Here is an 11,415-nt window from a genome sequence, read left to right on the forward strand (position 1 = left end):
GGGGAGCCTGTGGATGAACATGAATATAGAGCCAAAATTGGATCCATGATGTACCTAACTGCTACAAGACCTGAAATTATGTATGTTGTATGTGTCTGTGCAAGATTTCAAGCTAGTCCAAAAGTCTCCCACATGAATGCTGTCAAAAGAATTTTTAGATACTTGAAGGGAAGACCAGACGTAGGAATTTGGTATCCAAAGAATCAATCTTTTGACCTTATTGCCTACACAGACAGTGATTTTGATGGCTGCAACATGAGCAGGAAGTCAACTTCAAGTGGATGTCAATTTTTGGGTGAAAGGCTGGTGTCATGGCAATGCAAGAAGCAAACAACTGTCTCAATCTCAATTGCAGAAGCTGAATATGTTGCTGCATCTTCCTGATGTGCCCAAGTTCTCTGGATTCAGAACCAAATGCTGGATTATGGTTTGAATTTCTGAACACTCTTATTTTCATTGATAATACTACTGCATATTTTACTGTTAAAAATCCAGTGCAACATTCTAAGACTAAGCACATTAAAATCAGACATCACTTCATAACAGATTGTAGTGAAAAAGGTTTGATTGAAATGCAAAGAGTTGATACAAGTGACAACTTGGCTGACCTATTCACCAAGCCACTTGACAGAACCAGATTCAACTTTCTTTTGAAAGCCTTGGGAATGATCAACTCAGATGAGGTCTGATTGAGGATGTGTGCTTAGTGTGTATCTCTATGTGCTAATTGATTAATTTTTTAATGAGGTCACACACACTGAACGTTGTTTGAATATGTTATGAATATGTTACTTGTTTGATGTTAACTGATATGTGCTTAAGTGATTATCTGTGCAATCTATGTGTCATTGATACTTTTGATTGCTTAATAGTTAACTGTTTTTGATACTATGATAAGTAGTTTGGACTGATTAAAGTGATTAAATGCTTATCTGATATCATGAGTGATTATGTTTCAATAATTGCTTGAATATGTATGTTATCTGATCATCTTGATGTTATTAGGATAAGATAGACTATGAATGTTAGACATGTCTGCTTGTTTTGATGATGTTAAGAATGATTAAGATTTGAATATGTTACAACTGTTTGTGTCAAAATATGTCTTTATGTCAAAATTAAAGCTTTCAAATGAATTTTCAAATGAATTTTTGCATAATCACAAAATTTTGATCAAAACATGAGAAAGTTGTTAATGGTGTAGAGACATGATAATACTATTCAGTTCAAGCTTTATAGAAGCTTAAAAGAAGGATTTTTCAATGAAAAGTCTCAAGTAGTTATCTTTGCTGAAAATTATGTCATTTGCCCAGTTGGAAGGACATACACTTGTGTATGTTTGGTCCTGTAGTCTGCAAAGATTAAAAGGATAGCCATTAACCAGAAATCTAAAAGCATTTGGGGCAATTATAACTTTTTTTCTATCCATTCACTTAAAACTATGTCAATAGCTTTGACTTTGAAAGGACATATATTAACATGTATGTTTGGTTTTGTTGACCACTTGTGGTCAAACATGATAGCCATTTACCTGACATTTTAGAGACATTGGGGTGATTGAATATTAAAATGAATATTAATGGTAAATGATAGTACATTGACTACTTAGCCAATCATATGAATTTATTAAGCTAAAAGGACTTTGAGTACAGTCATTAACATGTATGGTTGCTTTCTCATGATATGTAAAATCTGAGGTGATATAAACATAAAGAAAATGCTAAGATTTATGTGGAGTTACATTGTTGTCTATGCATCTTCCTAGATAAATCTTTTCAAATGATAGGCAGAAAAGTGATTATCCAGTCATAAACAAGCCTGTTGGTTTTTGGTTACCCAAAATTGAAACAGTTTTTAAAGAATGACAAAGAACAGTTGTGAACTACTTTAATTTCAAATATTTAATCAACCAAAAGTTGATTTGTGTTCACAACTTTTTATTAAGAAAATACAAACATGAGGGTTAATTCTAGAACTACAAGGGTGGAGGCAATAATATAAGTCCTTTAAACATACTGAATGAAAGGCCTGTAAGTCCGAATTGCGTGGCATGTAAGTCCAATGTTCAACCTCACATATGTTTGTAAATTTGAAAAGAAATATCTTATAAATTTTCAAAAATATGTTCAGTCATTAAAAGTTTTTAACAAAAAGCAGGGGGTCAAAGTCAAATTGGGGTGATCTGGAGAAAGCCAAATAAGCCTTGAGGATAGATAAGGAGCATCAGAACACAACATGTGTTATCCATTAAATTTTCTACAAACTTAATTGAAACTTAATAATATCACCAAAGAGATGAAAATCATGTTAAGTCTAGACCTGTTGTTGACCTGTCTTTGTAGTCATAATAATGCTGAGGATGAAGTATTGAAAAAACTACTTAGTCAATATGATCCCATTCTTGAGATCTTTTCAGTTAAAGAAAGAAAATGTTTTGAAGAGAAAAAGACTGAAATTTGATCTCTAAACATTTTCTCTTAAACTATGATCTGTAATGATACATAACTTATAAATGTCTTTGACAAGTGGTTTAAGTCAAAAAGTGTTGCATTTTGTCTTAAATAGGTTGAATATGTAGGTTCGGGCAAGGTTTGATGTTTTCTAACCTTCCCGGGCACAAAACAGTTGAATATGGTTGAATATGTGTTTTCAGGTAAGGTTTATTGTTTTATAATATTTCCGAGTACACTTAGATACTTTTATCTAAGTTTACTATTTTCGGGCTTGCTTTTAAGTATTTGATACTTTTCGGGTAGACTTTACTAAGATTAGTCACTTTCCGGGCAAGCCTGACTGTTTATGATTGAATATGTTTTTCGGGTAAGGTTTAACGCCTTTTTAACCTTTCCGGACACATTTAGATGTTTTTATCTAAGTTTGTCATTTTCGGGTATGATTTGATAATTTGAAGTTTTTCGGGTAGACTAAACTATTTAATGTTTAGTTCCCGGGCATACCTGATGTTTAAATATGATTATCCTAGCAAGTTTTGTGCTAACATAGGAATTCCCGGCACGCTTTGAAATTTTAGACTATGGCACACTTAGGTGTTTTATGTTTAATTCCAAGCATACTATGTGTTATTTGTGATTATGATTTCTTTGAAATTACAAATGTTTCCAGACAGACCTTGTCTTCCAGGCACACTTTATATTTCGGGTAAACTTTTGTTCCCCCAATATACTTCGTAATTTCAAAATTTGACTTTTCGGGTACACTGTCTGCTTGATATCTTTTTGGGCACACTTTATACTCTAAGAAGGTTATTCGGGTATGCTTTGCTTAAGAAGATTGTTCGGGCACACTAGGAGGGTTGCTCGGGCACACTTTTATATCAAACTATGCTTGATTGAATGTGTTTCTTATTCTGATAGGGTTTATGCTAGATTAAACCTTTTTAATTTAAAATTGAGAAATTTATTTGGATATCATAATTGATTCCTTGCAAGATTGCTTATTTGATAATTTTATACTTGATTAACTATCTTGTGATTTGGTTCTCAAGAAATCTGGTGTTTCGGGTAAACTTTCTTCATTATATCTTGACTTTAAATTACTTAATTTGACCTAGCAAGGTTTGTAAGTGGAAGGTATCGGGCAAACTTTGTCAATTTAAATAAAGAAATTTTTACCAAGCAAAGTTTGACATTTTGATTGTATCGGGTAAGGTTTAGCTGTTACTATTTTAAATGGATAAGGTTATTATGTTTGACAACTAATAATTCACTACACGACAAATGCATTTATAACCCACTTTCAAAAGGTATATAAGAAGGAGTTAGAGATATTTCAAAATTATTTTTCCCTCTTTCTCTTTCCTTCCACTGCAACTGCTTATTCACAAAGAAACCTAAACCGACTTATCACATTCGTTATTAATCCAAACCCTAACTCTAATAAGCCCTCTAATTCCGACTCGGTAAGCAATAATAATGTGTTTTCCGATAACGATTGGACTCTAATGGGCTTTGATTGTGTATTTATATGCTAACATTCTGTTTTTGTGTTTAGGTTATAAATTTGTCGAAGAACAGGTTCTTGATGATTTTTCTCTCTTTCTTCTTAATTTTTATAACTTTAAATTACTTAAAGTTGTGAACTTTATGACTAATTTCATTTTGAATATGTTTGATTATGTTTTTCAGACATGGCACACGATGAATAACCGAAGTATCCCTTTGCACAGAAGCATAATATGTGCGCCTTGTTGCAGATTACTCCTGACAAAGAAGAGGTGGCGATGATGATAACTTGGTTGTTGAGATCAAATGTTCGTTTTGCCTTCACTGAGTGCCCAGTCATTTATAGAAATCATTCACTGGATTTATGGAACTCAGCAACACTGAACGATGATGTTAATGGTCGACGGATTGAAGCAACAGTGGCAAGACAAGAAATTCAAATCACGGAACAAATGATCAGAAATTGTTTGCAGTTACACGATGACGACCACAATCAAATCAACTTCAACACTGATCACCTGCTGAGAATTTTTGAACAGACTATGGGATACCAAGGGACAGTTCATGATGGGCAATTTTAGAATGGAATGTTCCCTTTGATATACAGATTTTTAATTCACCATGTGGTTCAAGGATTTTCTCCAAGGAAAGGCTCATGGACTTTGATGAGTAGAGATTTAGCAAATGATACAGTTGCAAACATTTATGACCTACCATTCAATTTCTCCAAGATGATCTTTGAAGGATTGGTAGCAAATTTAAAGAAGGCTGAGAAGGATAGGTTTCTGCAATATCCCAGATTTTTACAGATAATTTTCAACAGGGAGTTGCGAGATTTACCCACCATAGGCACTACTCATACTCTGCAGAATCCCAACACCTTTAAACGAATTAAAAATCCGGGGAATGCCAATAGATATAATCCAAACATTCCATTTGAAATTTTACCATGGTTATAGAACCATGATTTGGAGATTATGCCAGTACCTGAGTTGAGCTCAGAGGAGGAAGAAGGGGAAGATGATCTTGAAGGTAATGATGATGATTCTGATGATGAAGATAATGATGATGATGGAAATGCAGGAGGGGCTGGAGTAGCCATGAATGTTGATGTATTTGATTAGGGGGAAAACCAACCTTTACCACTTAACCAACCAATATAATCACCACCACAAACTCCACCACACCAACCATTACCAACTGACCTACCTATTCAAACACCACCTGAATCACCACAACCTCAATCACCTACCCAAACCTTAACCTTGAGCCATCATTAAACATCAACTCATACATCTCCAACACCACTAACACCACCAACCAATAGCCCAATCCAAACTGATACACATATTCCAAGCCCTCACCATACTCAATCACCACCACAAACAATCCCTACAACCCAACCTTCACCTACTCATACCCAAACCTCACTTGAATCACCCATTCAAACCACTTCTCAAGAACAATCCAAACCTAATCCTTTCTCTACCTCACCACCAATAACCCATGATGCTGACAATCTTTTGTTTCAAAGAAACCTTGATCTAATGATGGAGAATGCAAGGCTAAGAGAACGAAATGAGGAGGTTACTCAGAAGAATGTGTTACTGTTAGACAAGTTGGCCAAGGCTATGATGAAAATTCAATCCATGGAGCAGGAGGTTGAGAAAACCTCAGCTGCCCCAAACAAGGGGAGAATGTAAATATGCCAACTGATGCTATGGTGAGTGTTGAAACTGAAAATGATATAGGTGTGGAGACTGTGAATGGTTTGACATGCATCCTGTATGCCTATGAGGATGAGGAGGAAAGTGATGAAAGAAGGATGGAGGATGCTGATTATGAAGGAGATAAATCTGATGTAGGAGAGGAAAACTATGATGTTAATAATGAAATAATAAATGTTGTATGGAGAGAGGAGGAGTCTAATGAAGAGCAGAGGATGAAATTCAACAGACTAATGAAGGAGAGAATGTGACTACCTCTGATGTGGTCACAAATGCTTTAACAGAAACTCAAAATGATGAAATCAATATGGGAGATACTGCTACTGAGGAGCCTGTCACTGAAACTGAACAACCTGAAAGCTCCAAGAGGGTAGAGTTTGATCCTGAGTTAGAAGCACTTGATAAAGAGATTGATGATTATGAACAATCTGAGAATGAAGAAAATGAACAGAGGAGATTAGAAAAGGGTAAGGCAAAAGTGGTTGAAAAAAGAGCCTGTTGAGGCTAATCCTGAAAAAGACATTTTATTTAAAGATAATGAAGAAGCTGCTGCTGATGCAAGGAGAAAATTTGAGAATGTAATAAGAGAGATAAGGGATAGGGAAATACTAGCCCAAACCTTGACAGCTGAGGAGATAGCAGCACAATAAGAGTTGATCAGTCAAGCCAATGTAGCCAAAGTAATTAATGAAGAGGTTGATGATCAAGATGTCATTGAAGCACTGATTAATTTGAAAAGAGTTGAGGAAGTTGATAACTCTCTAGCTCTGGTAGTAAGTGTGTTTTTTTAAACTACAAGCCAATCTCAACAGGAACCAGAAAAGGAACCTGTAAAGGAAAAAGAAGAATCAGAAGAGATGTTGGCTAAAGCCTCAAGGATACATGAGAATGTGGGAAGATTTGAGAAGACTTATTCTAGAAAAAGGAAAACCACTGATCAGGGTATGAAAGATGATTTGAATGTAAAAAGGGGGAAATGGGATGAAAAGAACAAGTGTTATGTGGAAACTCCTGATGATGAAGATAGTCCAATCAAGGCAATCCCTATACAAACATTGAAACCAGGTGAAAAGATGACGGGTGTCCCTGGTGTTCCTATTTGAGTGAACCAAACCCAGAACATCCAACCTCTGATGAGCCCAAAATTGATGCAGTTAATGAATCAACAGAAGAGAAGGATGAGTCTGATGAACCTGATGATAATAATGACAATGATGGAAAAGGTGCTGAAGCTGCCAGTGTTGTGCCTCCTCAAGTCACAATGACTGAGGAACAAATGGCAAACATTGAGATGAGTATGATGGAAGGTAAAAGGAAACATCCATTGGTTGTGAAATTGAGAGGCTTTGGTATAAGCTTTGAAACTTTGGCTGCTATGAATGATGATGAATTGAAGCAGAGATTAGAAAAGGAAAATGACATTATCAAAAAGCTTATGCAACAAAAGAATAGAGATGCTCAGAAACACATAGATTATCTAAGGAAGCATAGGTAATCTGAAAAAGATTTGAGCCACTTAAAGTATGACAAGCTTCAAGATCTCTACAATAGTGAAAGAGAGAAAGTAAAAGAAAAATATGTCAAAGAAAATGAAGAGATTGAAAAGATTGAAGCCTTGAAAAGGAAGTATGGAGGTATGTGTGGATACCTATTAGAAAGAGGGTTGAAGCCTGAGGTTGTAGAAAAGTTATTAAAAGAATCAGTGTTGGATCAATACAACAAATTGAAAAGAAAAGAAAAACTGAAAAGGGTCCAACCTGAACCCCCCACTGAGCAATCAAAAGGTAAACAAGAACCTCGCAAAAAGAAGAGAAAATTAATGACTCTAGGGGAGAAACAAGAAGTTCAAGCTGAATAAGAAAAATAAAAAAAAGTACCTGATGCTGAAACCCCAATCCCAGAGGAATCAAATTCTGAAACAGCTGATGAACCTATAATTCCTTGGGAGAATAAAGAGATGATTAAGATATTGAGGGGTATAATGACAAATCAGAGGGGAATGGATGAAGCCACTTTTAATGCCTTAGAAAAGGAAGATTTGAAAGAACTTTTCTATATGAAAAAGGCTGACTGGGAAAAAGCTCTGAGGGAAGGAGAGAACCCTAGAAGCTTTGTTGATGGAAGGTTTGTGCCTGCAGGATTGTCAAACAATCCGGGGATAGAGAAGATGATGATTATTCTCAAAGAACAAGCAGGACACAACCTTGTTGATCTTGCCAACCTCCCACTTGAAATGGTAGAGTCAATCTACATCAATACTTTCAAATTGGGGCCTAGAAAACCCATGAAGTCTATTCCATTCAGGCCTCCAATCTCAAGAAGATATCCACAAGCAGGAAGAGGTGGAAGAGGAGAATCTAGTAGGGATGGATCAAAAAGAACAACAAGACCACAATCTGATGTGGATCTTCCAAGAGAACTCTACTATGATTCTATGTCTGAATCTCTGAAAGTGATTATGGAAAGTAGCAACAGAGAGACATAGTTGTGAGGAGTGACTTTGCTAAATACACTCAAGAACAACTGGAAAGAATGGCCAATCTCAATTTGAGAGACATAGTTGTGAGGAAGACAGCAGAATGATCTCTCCAAGTACTTAAAAGATGAAGCTGAAAAAGGATTCCCATTCCTAAAAGAAAAGAGAAGCTGGAGAACAATTCAACTCCACAAATCAAGAAGGACAACAAAGTTAAAGAAAATGGATAGTGCTGAAACGTATTACAAGTTGAATGTTAAAGATAAACATCCATTGTCAAACATGAATGCCTGCATCAGCTTAGAAAGAAGAATGACACACCCCAATTACACAGTTCAAAAGAATGGTCTAATAGCTGAGATTGAATATAAAGAAAACGGCCATTAGGTGCTAAGAAACTCTGATGAGAGAATACTGGGGATAATCAAAAGAGATGAAGACCTAACTTACCTGCACAATGAAGATCTGATAGACATCAGGGACATGGTCATTCCTGAAAATCACACTCACTACCATGTCCTTTAAATCATTAAACAAAGAGCAGAAGTGTCATTGCAAATAGAAGACAAGCTTACTACATTGCAAGAAGAAGACAAGATTCTTAGACTAGGATTTACTTTGTAATGTCTCCTGACAGCATTTGATTATGTAATTTGATTATGTTTTTGTTTATGTAATTTGACTTTGAATTTGATATGTATTTTCATCCATGTGTAAGTAACTGTAGAAGTGTTTTGGGACAGCTGAGGTGTTCCAATCTAGGGGGAGATTGTTGAGTCAAGATTTGACCCAAAACAGATCATATTGAAGATTGGAATCTTCTCAACCTCCTCAGAAATGACTAAGTATAGAACCGGGCACACCTTGGACTTTCGAGCAAGGTTTTACTTAGCCGGGCATGATATCTTGCCTACCGGGAAAGGTTATATTCTAGAAGTCTTCTTTAGTGGATATCCGGGAAGGGTTCACTCTTTAGTGTATACGCGGGTAAGGTTCAGTATATCAAGCAGGTCTGTTCTTCATAGCCGAGTAAGGTTTACTTCAGAGTAAGCTATTGGCTAACCAAGCTCATGAAGCCAAGTGATTGGAAGACCGGGCAAGGTATTCATTAATAATATAGTGGTCCAAGTATGCTTTGATGTATAGTTAATTATCTTAAGTATCATCAGGAAAGGTTCAACTCAAGCAGGGTACAGTGCTACCAAGCACACTTTCCTAATAAGCTATTTCCAAGCAAAGAGTTGAAGGGATCATTGAAGAACAAGGTTGCTAGTTGGATTATGTCGGGCAATGTCTGATATAATCAGGAAAATTGAAGTCTACTCGGTGAGTATTTTCTCTTGGAAAATACTCTAAGTAAAGCATACCCGGAAAACTGTTCCCGGGCACACTTCAAGGTTACCAAGTCTAACAACGCAGGCAAAGCACACAGTCTACTCGGAGAAGTTTACTTCCAAAAAGCCTACCCGGAAGACTTGTTTTACACTTAGGATTATTTTGAATATGTAATTTAGTATGTACGATATATTTAGGGTTTCTAGAAGGAATGACAGCTATCCTGAGATGTAAGGCCTATAAAAGGAATAATTAGGTCACACCTTAAGAGAGACAGAAAAACAGGCAGCTGAATAGAATTGTACGGAAATAGCTTTCCCTTCAAGAAACCCTAAATTGATTACCTTTTGTATGATGAACATTATATGAATGGAAATCTTTTAAGTGAATCTTGATTGTGTTAGTTACCTTTTGATTTATTGATCAACAACTACCCTGTTTGTTATTGATTTCGCCTTTAACAAACCGTTATCTTTCTAAAAATAGCAACCCGTCATTAACTCCCTTGTCGACACTTTTATCTGTGTGAGTTATGACTTGATTTTGTAAAGATCTACCTGAAATCGGGGACCTGACACCAACTGTTTTTTCGTGACACTTTTGTGTTCCTTTGGTAAAACAGACTGCTATAAAGTAACTGATTTTGTTTACTATAAAAAGGATAAGCATGGCATTTCTTTTGAAATGATTATTATGAAATATAGACGGATATATATTAATTAAATTAATCCATATTGATAAAACAATCTAAATCGTTTCGTTAGAAATAGTAGAATAATACTGAAATCTTCTAAGTTTCATAATTATACCTTGTCTACTACTGCTACTAATCATTGATGTGCTACTACTACTACTAATCATTGATGTTACAGTTGGAATTGTCTTATGGTTGGAAGCTGATGATGAGCAGTTTGCTGGTTATTGCCGCCATAAAACTAAATTCAGACAAAGTAGGTTAGAAACGTAATCTTTGGTAATAACTTTTGCTCAACTGTCCTAGCTATTATGTAAATTAAAAAAAACAAATAAAACAGGCTTACTGAAGTGAGTTCAATATTTGTCATAAGTTGGGTAGGGCTAAATGAAGAAATGAGGAAGAGAAACCTTGGCAGAGATGATATATACATTGTTGATATTGGTGAAGAGGTAACGGGTCGGTTGGTGTGACCTATAACACTTCTATTTATATCTTTCTATGAATAATTGACGTGTCAAATATGATTAAAAGTAAACTTGAATTGACCTATCCACAAGTAAAGCGGTCAAATTGTCATATTTATAACCGACATTTATTGGATCTTGATTTACTTTATTGACATTTATTTATTTATTTAGGCTAGATTTCCTTTTCTAGACGATGATGTAATTAGGCTACTGTTGGATATTCCGCTATGGGAAATTGAAGACCTTCACCAACCGAGTGGATAAAAATATATACTGTGACGTACGTGTTCTTTGTTTCCTCGTATTCTCTTGTAGGAAAGATTTTTGCATCATAATAATGGACATAATGATTAACCTAATCACCAACTACTTTTGTTGTCGGTTTTTCTGAAGGTTGAAAAATCCCAATTTTTACTGTTTTTCTTGATTAAAATCCTTTTGAAGCTGCAGACCGTTTTTCAAATATTGCAAAATTAGAACACAGACTAAACATGGTGATATATGGTACTGGCAGCATTGAATCATTTGGCTAGCCACGTTCATAGATAAAACTTGCGGTTCTCATGAAAAGAAAACTTGACTGTTTGAGAAATTGAAGTTTTTGATCCAATCATTTCTTTGACCGAGTCAAAAGTCATGGAGGAGATTACAACCAAGGGTTCAACCGTTACTATCAAGATCGACGTTAAGTCAATGAAGGATCCAACAAAATGGACCAAAACTGGCAAAACTTTTAAAAATGCTTGGAAGA

General features: G+C 35.5%; 1 long non-coding RNA gene across 1 annotated transcript; it reads left to right on the top strand.

Moving 5' to 3' along the window:
* The first annotated feature begins 10,410 nt into the window (after positions 1-10,410).
* On the top strand, positions 10,411-10,943 carry LOC143628311 (uncharacterized). The gene is made up of 3 exons (XR_013152730.1): positions 10,411-10,473; positions 10,568-10,646; positions 10,836-10,943. It is a non-coding gene; the product is annotated as an uncharacterized LOC143628311 (long non-coding RNA).
* Positions 10,944-11,415: the final 472 nt, after the last annotated feature.

Source organism: Bidens hawaiensis, unplaced genomic scaffold, assembly GCF_021521415.1.
Source record: "Bidens hawaiensis isolate Kalapana, Puna unplaced genomic scaffold, B.hawaiensis_p1.1 tig00004868_1, whole genome shotgun sequence".
Classification (NCBI taxonomy): Eukaryota; Viridiplantae; Streptophyta; class Magnoliopsida; order Asterales; family Asteraceae; genus Bidens; species Bidens hawaiensis.